Below are 16,125 nucleotides of genomic sequence, written 5' to 3'. Positions count from 1 at the left end.
AAAAGGTCTTTTGGCCAGCTCCCCGCCATAACTTATACTGTCACTGCAGTTCGTAAATATTAAGAACGGGCTCTCAAACTGGGAAGAAAAACCCCAATGGAGTTTTGTTTTTCTTTTCTGGGTTAGACATCAGCACGAGGACAGTGTGTGATGGAAAGTTGTTTTGCTATTTGGAGCTAAAAGGGATTTTGCAGCGTATTCCACGTTACGCTAATTAATGTTGCGGCAATCAGTCAGCTACGAGGCCAATTATCATTTACAAATGGGTACACTGATTACCTGTCCTGCAGTAATAAACAAAAAAAGAGAAATACCTGTTTTAACCTAATGGTAGTGTTAGCTATCCATGACAGCTTATGAGTTAATAACTAGTGGTTGAATACGTGGACATAAAAGCTGTCCATCTAACAATGTACATAACGCAATTTCAATTCATACAATTTTTGGCTCCTGAAACCTGGATGAGTGAAATCAACCTAGTACTGTACCGTGTGTACTCATTAAAAAAAAAAAAAAATATATATATATATATATATATATATATATATATATATATATATATATATATATATATATATATATATATATATATATATATATATATATAGGTTTTTTTTAGATACCTGGTTTAGGTCGAGGATGGTTATGCAAAATAAATATTATGACTTCCAACCTATAATTTTTGATGGATTCTTCACTAATAATGACCCAATTGCAAGCTGAGCTCATGTTCCAGAGGCCTTCTTTTAAGGCCAAAGATTTTTTGGATGGGTGGGTCTTACAAAATCATTTGTAGTTAGAGCTGATTTGGTTAGTTCACAAGAGCTAGATCCTTTAAACTGCACCCAAGTTTGGGTTCCTGGAAGTTTGTTCCTTAGCAAGTAGAGCGAGGCTGGGTTCATAGACCTGGGACTTTCTGGTACAGAAACTACTGTAGCTCCAGCAAGTAGTAACCGATGAAGGAATGCTGACCTTCACCGCATGTTGAGTTTGCTGTTATAGTTCTTTGTTACACATTGGGATTCTGCCTAACTTCCCAAAGGTGCTTTTTTTTAATGGATCCCGGTAGGTCCATGTCACCTGTTGGGAAAAGTCAAGGACTGTCCTCACGTAGATTAAAGTGTCAAGCGTTAGAAGGAGTTTCGAGTCAGCCTATATACTATACTGTACGCATGCAGCCGGACTTTCCATTTTCAAAGACACTTATTGACTTTGGACAAAAAACGAAAAACAAGGGAAGAGGGGGGGGGGGGGAACAGTTGAAGACAAAATTCAATCTTGTGTCTCCCAGAAGCGAGATCGGCGCAGGCCTTCGGTGACCACATGGGCCGTAAACAGACGGAGATTAAACGTTATGGAGATTATCGGGACAAAAAGCCTCCCAGCTTGTCACGGGGATGCAGAGCGTATTGTACATCCACATGTATTGAACACAAAACTGTCACCGTGTGTGACAGCCCCATTCATCACACACAAAGCCAAACCTGTCAGGGGCACAAAGCACTCTACACGGGCCGCCTCCCCTTCTCCCGTTTTCTAAGTGACAGCGCTGAAATGAACACCCGAGTATGTATTCAAATGATTTGTTTTCCTGCCTCCCACTGAAGCCAATTTCCAGAGGCTAATAAAGCCGGCAAATATTTCACGTCAGGAAAGGGACAGACTTATTCTCGCTAAAGCGTCGTGTCGTCCCATGAGTGGTTGCCATGGGAGACGGCAAATCTGTAATTTAATTTCAACTGCGGCGGGATCGCCCACTAAATGATTTCTCTAAGGCAGCGCTGCAAAAAATGTCTCAAATTTCAGAGCTGCAACGCGGAGTGTTATCATCATCGCAACAAAAGCCTGTTTGAGAAAAGAGTGAGCAATACTGCCCTCCATTTTAGGCTGAAAGCTTCAAATATTGCTCGGTTAAATTGTTTTGGAATAAACAAATTAAACAGCATATATTTATTTTCTAGAGATATAAAAGAAAACGACTTACATGTTGGTACAAATCTTGTTTTTAACATAATGCACTGTAAACAAGGCCTAATTTCAAGATTTTTAGTAAACTGGACTTCAGGTAAGTAGTTTTTTTTTCTTCACAAAATCTTACTCTCAGAATTTGTTTTATTGTAGAGGTTATTGAAAGTTATATACATCAAATCCATTTCCCTTCAGTTGAGAAAGAATTATTGGGATAGGCGACAGATCATTATGGCAAAATTGTGAGTAAAAAAAACTTTAAATAACATGAATTCATTGGCTACCATCACCATCCAATCCATTTGGACGTTTAATCAGTGTCAATTAATTTTGGTTTAACACTTTTTTCTAACGAACACTTGACAGAATTAGGGCACTTTGTCAATGTTGCAAGTGTGCAGCATGCCTTCTGCACTTGTTTGTGCTTCCTGAGTCAGCAGAGGTTCAGTAATTACCCGCACATCTAAAGGCGGACGCGCTCTGACAGGCGCGAGCATCATTTCCCGAGTGTTCTCCGCCAGTGCACCGGCGCAATAACGGCGCTCAACAGGCCCATCAGCTTGATCCACATCACGCTCTGGCACAATTGCAACAGCCTAACCCATTTACGCCGTAAACAACCGCAGCCGGCAAATAAAACACCTTGTTTTTTAGCGTGGTCGCAATCTAATCAAGGGCCTTCTCACTAGAAAGCAATATTGGCTGCAGAAATGCTGCTCTGTGATAAACATAATGAGTCTTTTCTATTAGGATTCATAAAGAATGTATAAACCCGTCGCAGCGCTTTGTGTAAAGTGCTCAAGTCTACTTTGTGTCAGCGTCCCCGTCACTCGATAGAAAATAACAACACCTCTCACACTGCCGTTTAAACATCAGTTATTGTTTGTCTGGAATCTGTCGCATGTTGGCAAACAGCAGGAATGTTATTGCTTAAATTTTCAACATAAGAAACAAGACCTCATGAGCAGCTTGTAATCACCGCTTGAATCTTAATAACCAGATTGTATGTAGCGCTGACTGGGTTAATATACTTTCATGGTAGAAAAAAATACACACACACACACACACACACAGGCAAAACTTACAGTCTGGCTTGTTTGCAACTGGCTGTAATTTGAAACTATAAAAAGCAAATGGGAAAAGAATATGGAGCTGAAATTGAAGTTGTAATGTATCAAAAGTTCCATGCAGAGCATTTATCCATCGGATGTCTATTTTAAAAATATTGGTTACTATAACTTTCAGACTTTTCCACTGGATTTTTACGGGTTGATGAGCTGTAGGAGTTTAGTAAGGTTGTCAAATGTATCTTAAATGATTGAGTATTAAGTATTGATACTGTATGTTTTTGCAAAACTGCAAATAACAATAAATTTGAATAATTCATCATTAACAACAGAGGTGGAGTAATTAATTGATTATATAATTAAAGATTAAATATTGACAGAGCTCCTCACAATTTCTGTCATTTTCCATGAAATCAGATGAAATATCTTTGTGTTAAACCAGAAACCAAGTGGTATGATTAAATTTAATGTTTATATTTTATATTTCAATATACTATTCATTCATTTTCAACACCACTTATTCTTGTCAAGATTGCGGGGTGCTAGAGTTTACCCCGATTGACCTTGGGCGAAAGGACGACTGCACCCATGTGTGTAAAGGATAACCTACTTGTGCGGTCAATTTGCTTCGAAACAATAATGAAAAAAAGACTTCACAACATCCTCACTAAATCTTTTTACATCAATATTTCTGTATAATCTGAAACCTAATTTCAATGTCTCTGACAACCTATTTTGCAAGACCGAAATCCTTTTGACTACAATTAAAACACCCTTTTTCTCAAATCTACCTTGCGATTGGGTTTGGGCTCATTTAGAAGTTGGTGCAGTGTTCCCTGGTGTAAAAACCTCACCTCCCCCCGTGCTTTTATTTTTAATTAACCTCTAAAAGATAGTGTTGTTGTAGCTTCCTCTTTCCGTGGCGGCGAGGTTAATGATTTGCGTGGTTCGGTGAAACGTGGCGGAGGATAGATCAATGTACCTCAATTCCCAGCGTCGCGTGTTCCGTCTCACTTGCCGGACCACGGTGAAAGGGAGCACGGGGGCGACACTGATTGTGTAGGAGTGGACCAGAACCCTCCCCGCTGTCCCCAATACTGGTGGTGCAAGACACATGCGGCACTCAGCTCCTAAACTGCAATCAAAGAAGAAGCCGGTACAGTTCATTAACAACCAATTGACACTACATTTTGGTAGAAACTCTGCCAAATATATTTGAAGGCCCATTTTTAAGTGACAAATGTACCTTTAATTACAATCCAGTTTCAAATCCTTGAAAAAGCCCCTCAAGCGACAAGCAACCCTACTTTAAATTGAACATGCCATTATTTGAAGAGACAAGGTTTTAAGGTTTTGTTTAGTCATTTACATGCACTGTGAGGCACCATTGACTAATTGTCAACGTGGATGTTTATTTTTAAACCATATTGATCCCTGCGGTCATAATGACCTCCTTTGGGATGAGCAGCTATGAAAAAGTCACATTGATAAAGGAGTCGAAAAGCCGCTGTTGCCCGCGAAGCAGCTTTGAACATTATTACACACTAATTAGTCCATTGGCTTTTTAAAGAAACATGGGGGCAATTTTAGCTGTGATAAAAACCTCGTTAAAGTGCTTCTGCTGTTACATGCCTGACTCAAAATGCAAACGTCAATGACAGCGTACGATTGCACAAAAGGACTGGATGTCTATGCCTAAACTAAGCTAACAATGCAGTTTACATCTATTTACAGCCATCACAGTTTAAAGAGATCTGACGTCTATCATCTTTGACAGCAAATGAGCTAATTAATGAAAGAAAATTGAAGTCGTTAGAACAGTAGCCAATCCGTTTCCTTGGATTCGTGTTGCAAATGGCAAGAAGCCTAAATTAATGTACGGTCAATGTAAAAACAGCCAACCAATGATTATTCATTATCACACTGTTCAAGTTTTGAAACTATGAAAACAATACAACACTGAACAATTAATTTTCATTGCCAGGCTCTAAACAATGGAATTACTATGTTGCGATTGCTGTTGTATGAGTTGAACAGTTTTTTTAAAACTGGCAATCATGGTAGAAAGAACTGTTCATGTTTTTCTACAATCAGAGCCATCTATAACCAGTCTTGATGGTGGTGACATAAGTGCAATCCTTTTCTATTCTGCCTTCCCAAATGGGATTCAAAACTACACTATCATCTTGGCAGTCAAAGGTGCTGACTGCTGAGCTATTACAAGTGCTGTGTGTGTGTGTAGACGGTTAGAAGAACCTTACTCTCAACAAACTTAAAAAAGCATGCTGGAACACAGAGGTAAACGTGTAAATTGGCTATATACATGCATTCATATGTGTACTATACATAGGATTTTTTTACAGTGTAGTTTTACCAAGCATTTAAAACTTTGCCAAAGAAAAAAAAGTTTGCTATGAAGGAACATAGTGGAATTTCAACAAATAGCCGAATATCTCCTGTCTTCTTTGTGAGTTAGTGTATGTGTCTCGTGTAACGGTCCCTGTGAGAAATAGCTTGACAGAGTTGTTAAAGCAGCAGAACCGACACAGCCTTTTGACAAGTGCAAGAACTCCCCGCAGGATAGCTCTCAGCACGCGACTACACTGCTGCTCTTAAAACATTCTTCCACTCGGATGCTCTGTTCATGCCTTCAAGGTAGACGTAGAACAAAACTCAGAGGGAAGATCAAGCCGATGCACATAATCCAAGTCGTGCCATGTCCACCTGCTGTGCCGCTATCCTGTGGAACATCAAAACTCTGGCAACAGCGGGGAAAAGTTGAGTCTACACTCGCAGGACACGGATCGGCCGTGGCTCCAGGACGACCCCTCATTGGCGTACACTCGCATGTGGAAGTCTCTATCAGCTGATAATTTAGTCCATCTAAACCTCTTACCGTGTCTCCCTGTGAGCAAAGCGCTGGCAGCCGTTATGCATATATCACCTAGCGCCAAGGGAATGACATCACAGGACATTGGCAATGCTATCTAAGCATGGACAAGTGTTTTTTTCAGAGTTAACAGAGATAAATGGAGTTCCTCTAAGTTGCGTTCCTATCCGTGAGAAACTAAACTGACTCATGTCCTCGGCTTTTAAGCCCCCCCCTTTCTCCAACGTTTTACAGACTGTCATTTGTTACCGTCGAAATTTGGTTTGCAACCAATGAAGAAAAGTTAGCTAACAGATGATATCTGAAAGCAATCCGGAGTAGACCCATTTCACATAATCAATAAATCCCTGCAATGGTCAGCCACTGTCAACAGACACAGTTTGTGCAATGCTAAACGTAGCTTGGTGATTAATTTGCAGGAGTGCAAGGAAAAGGGTTGCCATTTGCGGCAGAGTGAAGACAAACAGGCTTTGGCCAAAGCGGAGCTAGAAATGAGTTCCCGGAAAAAAAGTGAAAGAACAGATCAAAGTAACTGAGATGCAGCAATAGGTGAAAAGGACACGTGCTTTAGTTATTTGGTGTCTGTAGGAAGTCATTATAATGAGCGTTGATTGTTTTCAACTGCGAACCAACCTTTAAGGTCATTTGCTGCACTCAAAACAAAACAGGCTTAAGTCATTTTAAGGTCCTGTCAATGTTTTGTTCATAAATTGCTATTGTTGGACAATCATGTTTTGTTTTAGTGCTCCAGGAGCCACAGTTTGCCACGGATCTTCCTTAAACTTTCAAAATCAAGAACATTCAGAGATTTAAGAGCGTCTGGCAGTGAAAATGAAAAAGGTAAAATCAGGGGTACATTTTATAACCCCAGCAATTTTCCAATAAACTTTGCAGATGGGTGAGGCTTTAGCCAGACAGGGAGCCGTTAAATGTTGGTTCTGGTCCAGATGATCACATGTTTTTTCCCCACTGTTGTTACATTAGGAAAAAAAAAGGCCAGTCTATTCATTAATGACATTAACACAAAGATTGTCACCACCCTGTATATTATTACAAATCTGAGAGGTAATCCTGTAAGCACAAAATTAAAATAGATTAAACATATGTTGCCATCGATAGGAATTTTCAATATCTATTTCCCTCTTTTATTAACTACCACAAGACATAATCAGTGAGCTGTGCTGGCAGTGAATGAGTTAAGACTGATTAGCTACCTAAAGTGAACTGCACATCACCAAGTGCAACTCGTTTCTTGCTTACAAGCAATGGGCTTTTTAATTGCGATTAATCTTGGATTCAAGAGGCAAGGTCAGAGTTAGTCATTGCTTTCCCCTGGTTCACATAACCGTAATAACGGACGGTAACATTTGGAATGTCACCACGTGAAGGAACACATACTTTAATCTGAAAGAACAATTTAGCAGAGCTTGTATCCAAAGTGCTCTTATGAGGGGATGACTGACAAGGCGAAACTGATACGGGAGAGAAAATCTGGTTCTGCTTTTGCCGCTCGTCTCTTCTGGCCCGTGAAAAGCCAATAAATCCTACATCCAGAGCTATTAGATTGACAGGGCTGCGCGCCGTTTGATGTTCAAGCGCATGAGATCAGCCTTTGGGCATTTCGGGGGCCAAATGCAGTTGAGCTGTCATCGGCACGCCTACGTTTTTGGCCATCAATAGCGAGCATGTCAATTATCCACGCCTCAGACAATCACACGTCCCGGATAATTCTTATCTTTTCAACCTTTTCACCTAAATCGTAACACGGGACGGCTGCGGTACACGGCAAGGACGTAAACCAGGGTGTCCCGCTTGGCCTCTGGCAGAAGATTTCATCAGCTTAAGGGCAAAAAGCGATGGAAAGATACAGGATCTCTTTTCCCATTTCAAATTAGACAGAGCTTAAGATAGTAAATTATCCACTCAAGTACCCTGTAAAACTTTCAGGCATCGAAGAAGTGGAGGGTAACTATGTGACCCATGGACCTACATTGCCCTAAGCCCTGAGGTAAATTGTGGGTGCATCTTGCTCTCTGGTGTTTTCAGTGGCTAGATAGATAAAATCAATATGATACAATTATAATTTTGATCCATGCACGGTTTTAATAAACCCCAAAAAATATTGATCCGATTCGAACATGTTGTCTTTCCCTTTAAATAATCTACTTGGATATCCACCTTTACTTTTAAGTGTACATAGTATGGTATCATTCCCTGATGTGAGGAAGAAGCCTCTGAGGATGGATAGTCTTGGCGACTAAAATGAAACATACCCAGGAATTACATGTGGATTCTCATTATTTCCGCATTAACGTCTTTTTTTTTTTACACCTCCCATTCACCTCTGAATGCGGATAGGGCGATGTAGTCAGTGAGCGAAAGCCACGTTGACAAGAGGGTGCTAAATGGATATGAGTTATGGGCAGTTGGGTGATGTGTTTGTTTAACCATCTGGTAGCAACTCCCTCTGTTTTGTGATGGAGTGTCTGCGGAAGGAAGGAGTCCAGTATGCACAAAATGTCCAGTTTGACTGGGTCAAAATCATAAATGATAGCTGCAAACCTGTGATTGGAGAATCTTTGCACTCAAATATTCATTTATAAATGGGACCAAATGTTTGCCTTAAATACTGTAAATTGCCTCCTGTTGGAGACAGCGTGTGGGATGTCAACAATAATCACGTGTTCGGAAATTAGGCCCGATCGTTTCTTTCAAAATGTCAGGTTTTGGCACCTGAGCTGATGGATTGACACTGTTTAAGTGACTAGCTCCTTCTGGTGTTGAAGTTAAAAAGTACAACATACTAAAGACAGAATTCAACCTATGTGCTATATTCGATTATATTTTCATAATTTGCTGCGGCCCAACTGCTTAGTTTATTTTTACCCAAAGCAAGACAGGTATGTCTTGTGTTTGGACATCCCTGCCATAACTGAATTTATCTTCCCATGTTTCTAAATGAATTATTTTTTTACATCGATTCATAGACTAGCTTACTGTGCTTTACAAATCACTTACATATATGTCATAATTACAATAGATATTTTTACGAGAAAAACTGTAGCATGCAGTTGGCTTTGAATAATAAGACGGAAAATGTCACTTTTGAATCTTCCCCTCATAAATTATCAAACAACTTTTCTCCCCTTTTGTAAAAGCCGAAACGTGGTCTTATAACTTTGATAATTTTGCCAAATGGCACTCAGACTAAAAACTTTTTGTTAAAGTGATGTCATTTAAGGTTTATTTGTAGCCGTGAATCCTCCTAAAAGCTATAACGTCCTTGGTAAATCGAGTCCAATCTGAGTCGGAGGACTTCGGATCGATAAAAATCATCAAGATGGAGGTTGAAAAATCTCCATTTGGCAGCTCATTCCATCTTTCACCTCCTCCGTCTGAGCAAAATGTCAGGAGAACAATAAATGTATAAAAAGGTCAGCAGCGTACTAACAGACCCTTCTGAGATTTCATTACGTGTGCTTCTGGCTGTGGCGGCGGTGCTCGGGCAGCCGCGCTGACATTTGGTTTGTTTTTACACCGTGTCGAGTCTCGCACACTTGTAGCGCCTATTAATGTCACAGGCAAAGATCTCGAGGGCAGCGTGGTTGAGTTTTCGGCTACCGTGTGAGGAAATGAGCCAAGCGGCACAATGACGCACATCTCGAATCTGCCATCGACAATTTCATCAATAAGTAAGGAAAAGTGGTTTAAGTCGTGGGGACCACTTTTGCTGAGGGATAACTTTTCAGTTCAGATATAGTATTGTTGGTGATTTACATCCCAATCAAATTGACTAAGATGAAAATTGAAAACAAATATACATTTTTTGGGAACAAATTCCGATACAGTTAAGAAATTTGCAGATGTTCGGAATTTGCATAGCTAACAACTGATTTGTCTTCTTCTGACTCCATCGTACATGAGACAGACACACCAGTGCCTCTGCTCATTCTACTCAGTCATTTCACTGCATTTCCAAAACAAGCTCTAAATTTAATCCATGTTTAACCAGTTTTCCAAATTTGAACAAAAGCTCAGCTGGTTGTAAGGGAAGACGAATGTATCAAAATCCAATTTTTTCTCCAATTCTCAATTGCCATTAGTATTTTTTTAAAATGCATTAAAGGTTAAACTGTAGAATATTTTGTTTATAAAATGTATTACAATGTATAACAACAAAACACCCAATTATTCTTCCTCTCCTTTAGGAATGAATGTCTTCTGCTTGGACAGAAATGTAAAATAAAATGTTAAGAATTTGCTCTTTCACAGCAAGATTTACAGTTCCCTATTGGCTTTTAACTTTGCTTGATATAATTTAAAATGTGGAACGAGAGGGCCAATCTACAATAAGCAGTTAACTACAACAAAAGCCATCCGACACACATTTAAAGAAGCAACGCTAACAAATCAGATGGCTACACGTGAAAAGATCCATGTGTGTGAAGGGAGCAATACAATTCTTTACCTCCACCATATGAAGACATCAAACTTGGGAAAAACGGGGTTAAAATCTTTGTACTGGCAGCTTTTGTGATACATCAAAAAAGAAAAAAACGCCAAGATGATGTACTCATCCAATCCCTTTGAGCTCGTCACACATAGTAAATTACGGTCAACTTATGTTTTCACATCAAATCTCACTGTTTTAGCTTGAAGATGTGTTACCGAGAAGATCTGAAATTGTGCTTGGTCACGCGGCCATGGCATCACAGGTTAATAAAGTTGGGCTGCGGCGTGTAAATTGTCAATTTGCTTCGGCTGGCCGCTTGAGGGGGGAACGAAAACACCGACGGGGTGACTCAATTGACACTCCTCGCAAGGTCGGAGGTTAATGAATGATTATTTCTCTCTCCCGGCAGGCGTCGGCCGCTCTCCCGTGGCCGGCTCGCCGAAAGAAAGTCAATTCATGCCCCGATAAATCCCGAGGAGATAATTTGCTGTGATTTAATCAGCACCGAACTCATTGTGGCGTACAAGGAAAACATAACCAAGAGGAATTGGTTTATCGATCTCCTTGATCGTATGGCTTACACGCCGAGGGTTTAGTTGGCGCCAATCCATAGAAAGCGCTTTAATGACCAGCTATTATGAAGCTTATTTAGTGAGTTTTAAAGACCAAGAAGGGGAAACTGGTGTAGGGGAGGCTTCTGCCAGGGATCACATATTAAGATTGGAATATAAACACAAAGCATTCCTGGCATCTTGAAAACAATTTTGAATCAATTATGAATTTCAATAAACGGTAGCAGAAAGTAACATCACCGTTAACCCATAATCCCTTTCATACATGCTGTGATGTCTGGTAATTGATGTTGCTATTTCTTCTGCAAGCTGCTAGGAGAAACCTGGTATCGCAAGTTTGAACGACCTGTATGAAAATAAGTATAAAGGGTTGGCGTCTGATTATTGGTGTGAAAGTATGTTTTGCTGTACCGTAACCCCAACCACTCCCATTGACTCCCGACCCAAAATTTCTGGATCGCCAAGCTCAAATGAGTTGAGAGGCAGAGTTCAGCATAGATTTGATTTCACTCAGGGACCAGGTGCAGGCTTTGTACTTGCCACGAACCGTGCCGGTGCTCCGGCCACGCCGGCCACGGCCCTATTATTTACGCCCTACGTTAGCAGGCGGCTTGACAGTGGCGGTGCCGGAGCTTAAATCACATGAAATCAACTCCAGTCAACTTTACTTGGATGTCCACCCCCCAAGTAGTCATTAATGCCACAGATACTAACAGGAACTCAAATATAGATTAGATAATGTACTTTAATGTACAGAATAAATATTACCATATCACAAATATTTGGATGTGAGTCAGAGTTGTCTAGTTTTGAAGATCAGTTTACTTTCATGTAATTACACTCTTATTGTCAAATGAGTGACCCAATTAAGTTAAAGAAAATAGGGCAATTACGGTACTGTAACAGCCTTTTCATGTGGGCAAAGCAATGGCGTATCAAACTTTGAATGAATATTGATATAACACAAAAAAATAAGATTGAGTAATATTCCTTTCTAGTTTCCGTAATTCTCATTTAATCCTGAAAATTATAATATTCCTTAATACTGAAATTATAATTGGGTAAATCTACCATAAACCTTTTGAAAATGTGCATCCCTCTGTAAGCTTACTTGAATATGTTGATTTGACTTTTCTTTACTTTGAGAGCTAACTTATTAGCGTGGCGGAGCTGTCTGGCCACATTCCGTTTTATGTTGCCGAGCCGCTGATATGCGAGAACCGCATCTGCTTACTAAATCACCGATGAGATCAGCGGATCACGCTACGAGCCCAAATGGCGGTTTGGGGCTTCATTTCTCACGGAGGTTCTGGACAGTTGTCCTGTGGGTTAATGGTTTGCCAAAGACTCGAATCAGAGCCAGATGAAAGCCACCAAAAGGGCCTTCATTTTTCACCATTAATCATCCTTGTTTTCTTTGTGCTGATCTTTTCACCCTATTTTTAAGTACCTGTCCTTATTCCAGAAGGGGGCTTGTCCAGAGTCCGAGAGGCCAACTGGAGGACTGTCTGATACCCCCTCTAACCCCATCCCCTCCTCCAGAGCAGTCCCAGGAGCGCAGAAGCAGGCCCCCGGGTTTAATGGCTTTTGTAATGGCAAATTATACCGTGTTACAAGGGTAAGATTAATTGATGCTAGCTCTCGGCCTGTTGCACGAACAACGGTGTAACGTGAGAGCCTGGCGACGTACCGCACAACTGAGGCGGCTGTCTGGTCAAGCCTAGGTATCTGAGACTCCTGACCTCTCGTGACGTTTAACCAATGCTTGCTCGTGTTTTGCTTACCCCGAGGGGGATTTCTGACTCTGCAAAAAAAACCCTCATCATTTGTAAAATTAACCAATTGTTTTGTCAGATTTTTCAACACTGTCATTATTCCTGCGCTAATAGATCGTTGAGAGGCTGTGAACTTAGTGCACAATCGCTGTTCTGAAAACAGAGCGATCCAAAATAAACATTGTTACAGCAAAGCAAAAGAAATTGGTTAGTGTGAAAATGTGCATTTTAGACTACTTAGAAATCACATCCTTTATAGTACTATATCATTCGTGGGTCAAAGTCTCCAGGGAACTTTGTGTTATATATACATTTTTTAGATCATCTAGTAATAGTAGCTGTTAATGATCAGTCATTCTTGAAGTATTTTAGTTTAAAAATTCTTGGAAAATAAGCTTTGACTTTTCGGGTTTTCTCCTAAACAATAAATGATCAAACGCTTGATTAGTGGTGGGAAAAAAATAATATTGCAAGACTTTTTAAAATATTTACGGTTATTAATTCAAAGAAAGTATTATTATTTACATCATTTGGATAACAGGTTAAAGTGAGACATTATTTGTTGTTTGAATGATTTTTGTATTTTAAATTTGAATTGTGGGACGTCAAATGTCCTTCAATTCTGGAATGACCCTAAAATACTTTTGATGGATGAGGAAACCATTAATCTCACACTCACCTAATGAGGTATCCCCGGCGAAAAGATAAAAGTGAAATTTCACAGCGAGAAACTCAACCTTTACACGCCAGCCTCACCTCAATCAAGCTGTTCGAACGTGGTGACATTTATCTGCTCAAATCTGCGATCTATGTGGATCATGTTTTCATCTTGTGAGCTTCAGAAAAGAGTGGTGTCTGCGTGACTTTTTGCCTGTGAAAAACATTTGACCTTTTCAAAGAATGTTGAGGAACTGGAGGAAGAAAGGCGGGAAAAAAACGTGAAAGAAATGTAAACGAAATGGGAGGCCGAGCACCCCGCTCATATCTCATCTCTATTAACGGGTTTACGGGTGACCCCGGGGATCCTCGTAAAAGTTTACGCGGAGGTTTCAGTTAGAGATTGCTTCTAAAGAATGAAGAAATTGGTTGCTTTATGGTTAGCCTTCAGAATTTTACGGCATGTTTTACTTAAGTTCGCTCTTATTTATTTATTTATTTATTTATTTTTACAGATCCTGGTTCCAATTAGTAAAGAAGCAGAGCGGGCAGCTAAAGCGAGGACCTCTCGGTTCGTTCTGTTAAAGCAATAGAAGGGGGAAAAATGAGGGGGGACACCAGAAAAATGCCCGATGTTTGGGTCAAGTGCACGTTGGATGAGGTCCTACCTAAGGTCGGCCGTCGCGTTCGTCTGGAGTGACATTGTGGGAAAGTCAACGCAGAGAAATCTGATCCACTCTTACTCTGTTAAGTGGATGTTTGGCAGCGTTCGAGGTGGACGTAGCTCAAGTTTAATTTACAAGTAACCTTACGATTTTGCCAAGCACTTTGTTTTTCACATTGGAGTTTTTATATTTTTAGATGTTAAAAGGATTGATGTAAATCAAAATACTGAAATTCTACACCGTTTCCTGCATTGATTTTAACATGTCAGGTTTTGACCCTGAGGTGATGGAGAATCTTTTGGCGAAGTGACTAGCTCCATTTAGCGTTGGAGCTGAGAAGTGCAACAGAATGTAGGCTGAACGCAAGCTTCTAATGCAGGTCACATTCAAGCATGTATTCATAATTTGCTTAGGGCTATCAAAAACTGGGCAGCTGGGCCTGGGCTCGTCATGAGCACTGATTTCCTTTGCTTCCTAAAATACTGCCAGCTCAAATAGATTTGATGTATATCGCTGTCAATGGGTTTATTAATAGAGCTCTAGCCATTAGTACAGCATAATTATCCTAAAACTTTTAAATATGACAAAAGGCGTCAACATAGGCAAAGATTTGCCGCTTCCAATGATTAAGCAAGAATCTGAAAAATAGATGTAAATTGCTCGCTGTGTTTAAAATTAGATCAAGGTTAGTCTGTCACCAGCCTTCCATGGGTCATAATTTATTGTGGAAACTTTCCTTTAGGAATTCCTCAAGGAATAGGTTGACAGCTGCAACTAATTGACATTGGTTGTTAATCGTTTTTGTTTGCCAGCACGCTAACGTTCCGGTCAACAGGGTGCTTTGGATCGAACGGCGGGCATCTTACTCGAAACTCGGCGCCAAAGAGTTCTCATCTAACAGGAATTGCATTTCTCTCTATGGTCCAGGTTGGATTCACTGATAAACGGGAAATGCGGGGCCGAGCTTTGGACTGCTCATTCAGCAGAGGAGCCAGAACAGCAGGAGAGAAAGCCAACTGGATTCAATAGGTATTTAAAATAGAACACCTTGGAAAGGAACCAGTACCACTGAAGAGATCCTGACTCCTGAATTTGCAAATATTTGAACATAATCATTCCTAGCGTCTTCTTTCAAACTCAAGAAGCGCAATGGTTCGGAGCACTTAAGCGTCCACATTTTTCAGCCTATTCAAAGACAAAATGAAATAGTAGGCTTCAAAGAGCTGAAGTGAGTATTGTAAGTGGCATGTTTTGCGGAGGCCAATCTGAAGCCTGGTGAGTAAGATGCGCTACTGTCGAATAAAGCTCCTGCCGACAGGAAACATTATTTGAAAATACATCTTTTAATAGTCTCTCTGATTACTTATAGTTTATATAATGGTTAATACAAGTACTTTCTTCTAATTCTTCTACTTTGTTCAAAATCATTTATTTTACACCAAATGATTAGTCAAAGAGGAATCCACTAGCTGTTATCCTAAACCAAGGATAGAAAAGGGAAGGATAGGAAATGTGACTAGACAAGAGACAGAATGGGGGAGTTAGAGAAAGCAAGTGTGAAAAAGAGAATCCAGGGAGTGAAGAAAGCAGCAAGGGGCCAAGTGAGGTTTTTTTGGGGCTTTATTACATCCTAATATGTCTTCCATCTTGCGCCAGCGAGCAGAGGAGCGCAGAGACATAATTATATCCCCTCCGCGGGCCGTCTCCCTGTATTAGCGTCTCCTCTAGTTCACTGGTTGCGACAGAGACAAATGAGAGAGTTTTTCCAACGGATCATTCTCATCCGTTACTGCCAGTTCCGTGTGATGGATCGCCAGCGCCAAAGCGGGCCAATAGATCACCACGTAAAAGAGACTCGCTAGCCTGGCCCTGCTTCACAGATCATCACCCGTCTAATGCACACTTGGGTCAAATCCCCTTAGTTGCTGGGCCCGGCGTGCAGCATCCTCCATCCCTCCCTCCTTCCCTTTATACCCTTTGCTCACTCTCCCCTCACAACCATGTGCCGATTAAGCTGAAACAAATAGCTTGCAATGGTTCCACTGACCCGAGCGGGCCATAACGCTGAGTGGGAATGT

General features: G+C 40.6%; 1 protein-coding gene across 1 annotated transcript in view; it reads right to left on the bottom strand.

Annotated features, from left to right (window-relative positions):
• The window catches only part of lbx2 (ladybird homeobox 2), a 36,647-nt gene that overhangs the window by 7,456 nt on the left and 13,066 nt on the right, over window positions 1–16,125 (bottom strand). Inside the window, exon 2 of the mRNA XM_077610405.1 lies at window positions 4,018–4,170. The gene's annotated coding sequence lies outside the window, so the exon portion shown is untranslated. The remainder of the gene's footprint in view (window positions 1–4,017; window positions 4,171–16,125) is intronic.

The sequence above is a fragment of the Stigmatopora argus genome, chromosome 9, assembly GCF_051989625.1.
Source record: "Stigmatopora argus isolate UIUO_Sarg chromosome 9, RoL_Sarg_1.0, whole genome shotgun sequence".
In the NCBI taxonomy this organism is placed as follows: domain Eukaryota; kingdom Metazoa; phylum Chordata; class Actinopteri; order Syngnathiformes; family Syngnathidae; genus Stigmatopora; species Stigmatopora argus.
The sequence above is the reverse complement of the archived record's forward strand: the minus strand, read 5'-3'. Positions and strand labels throughout refer to the sequence as shown.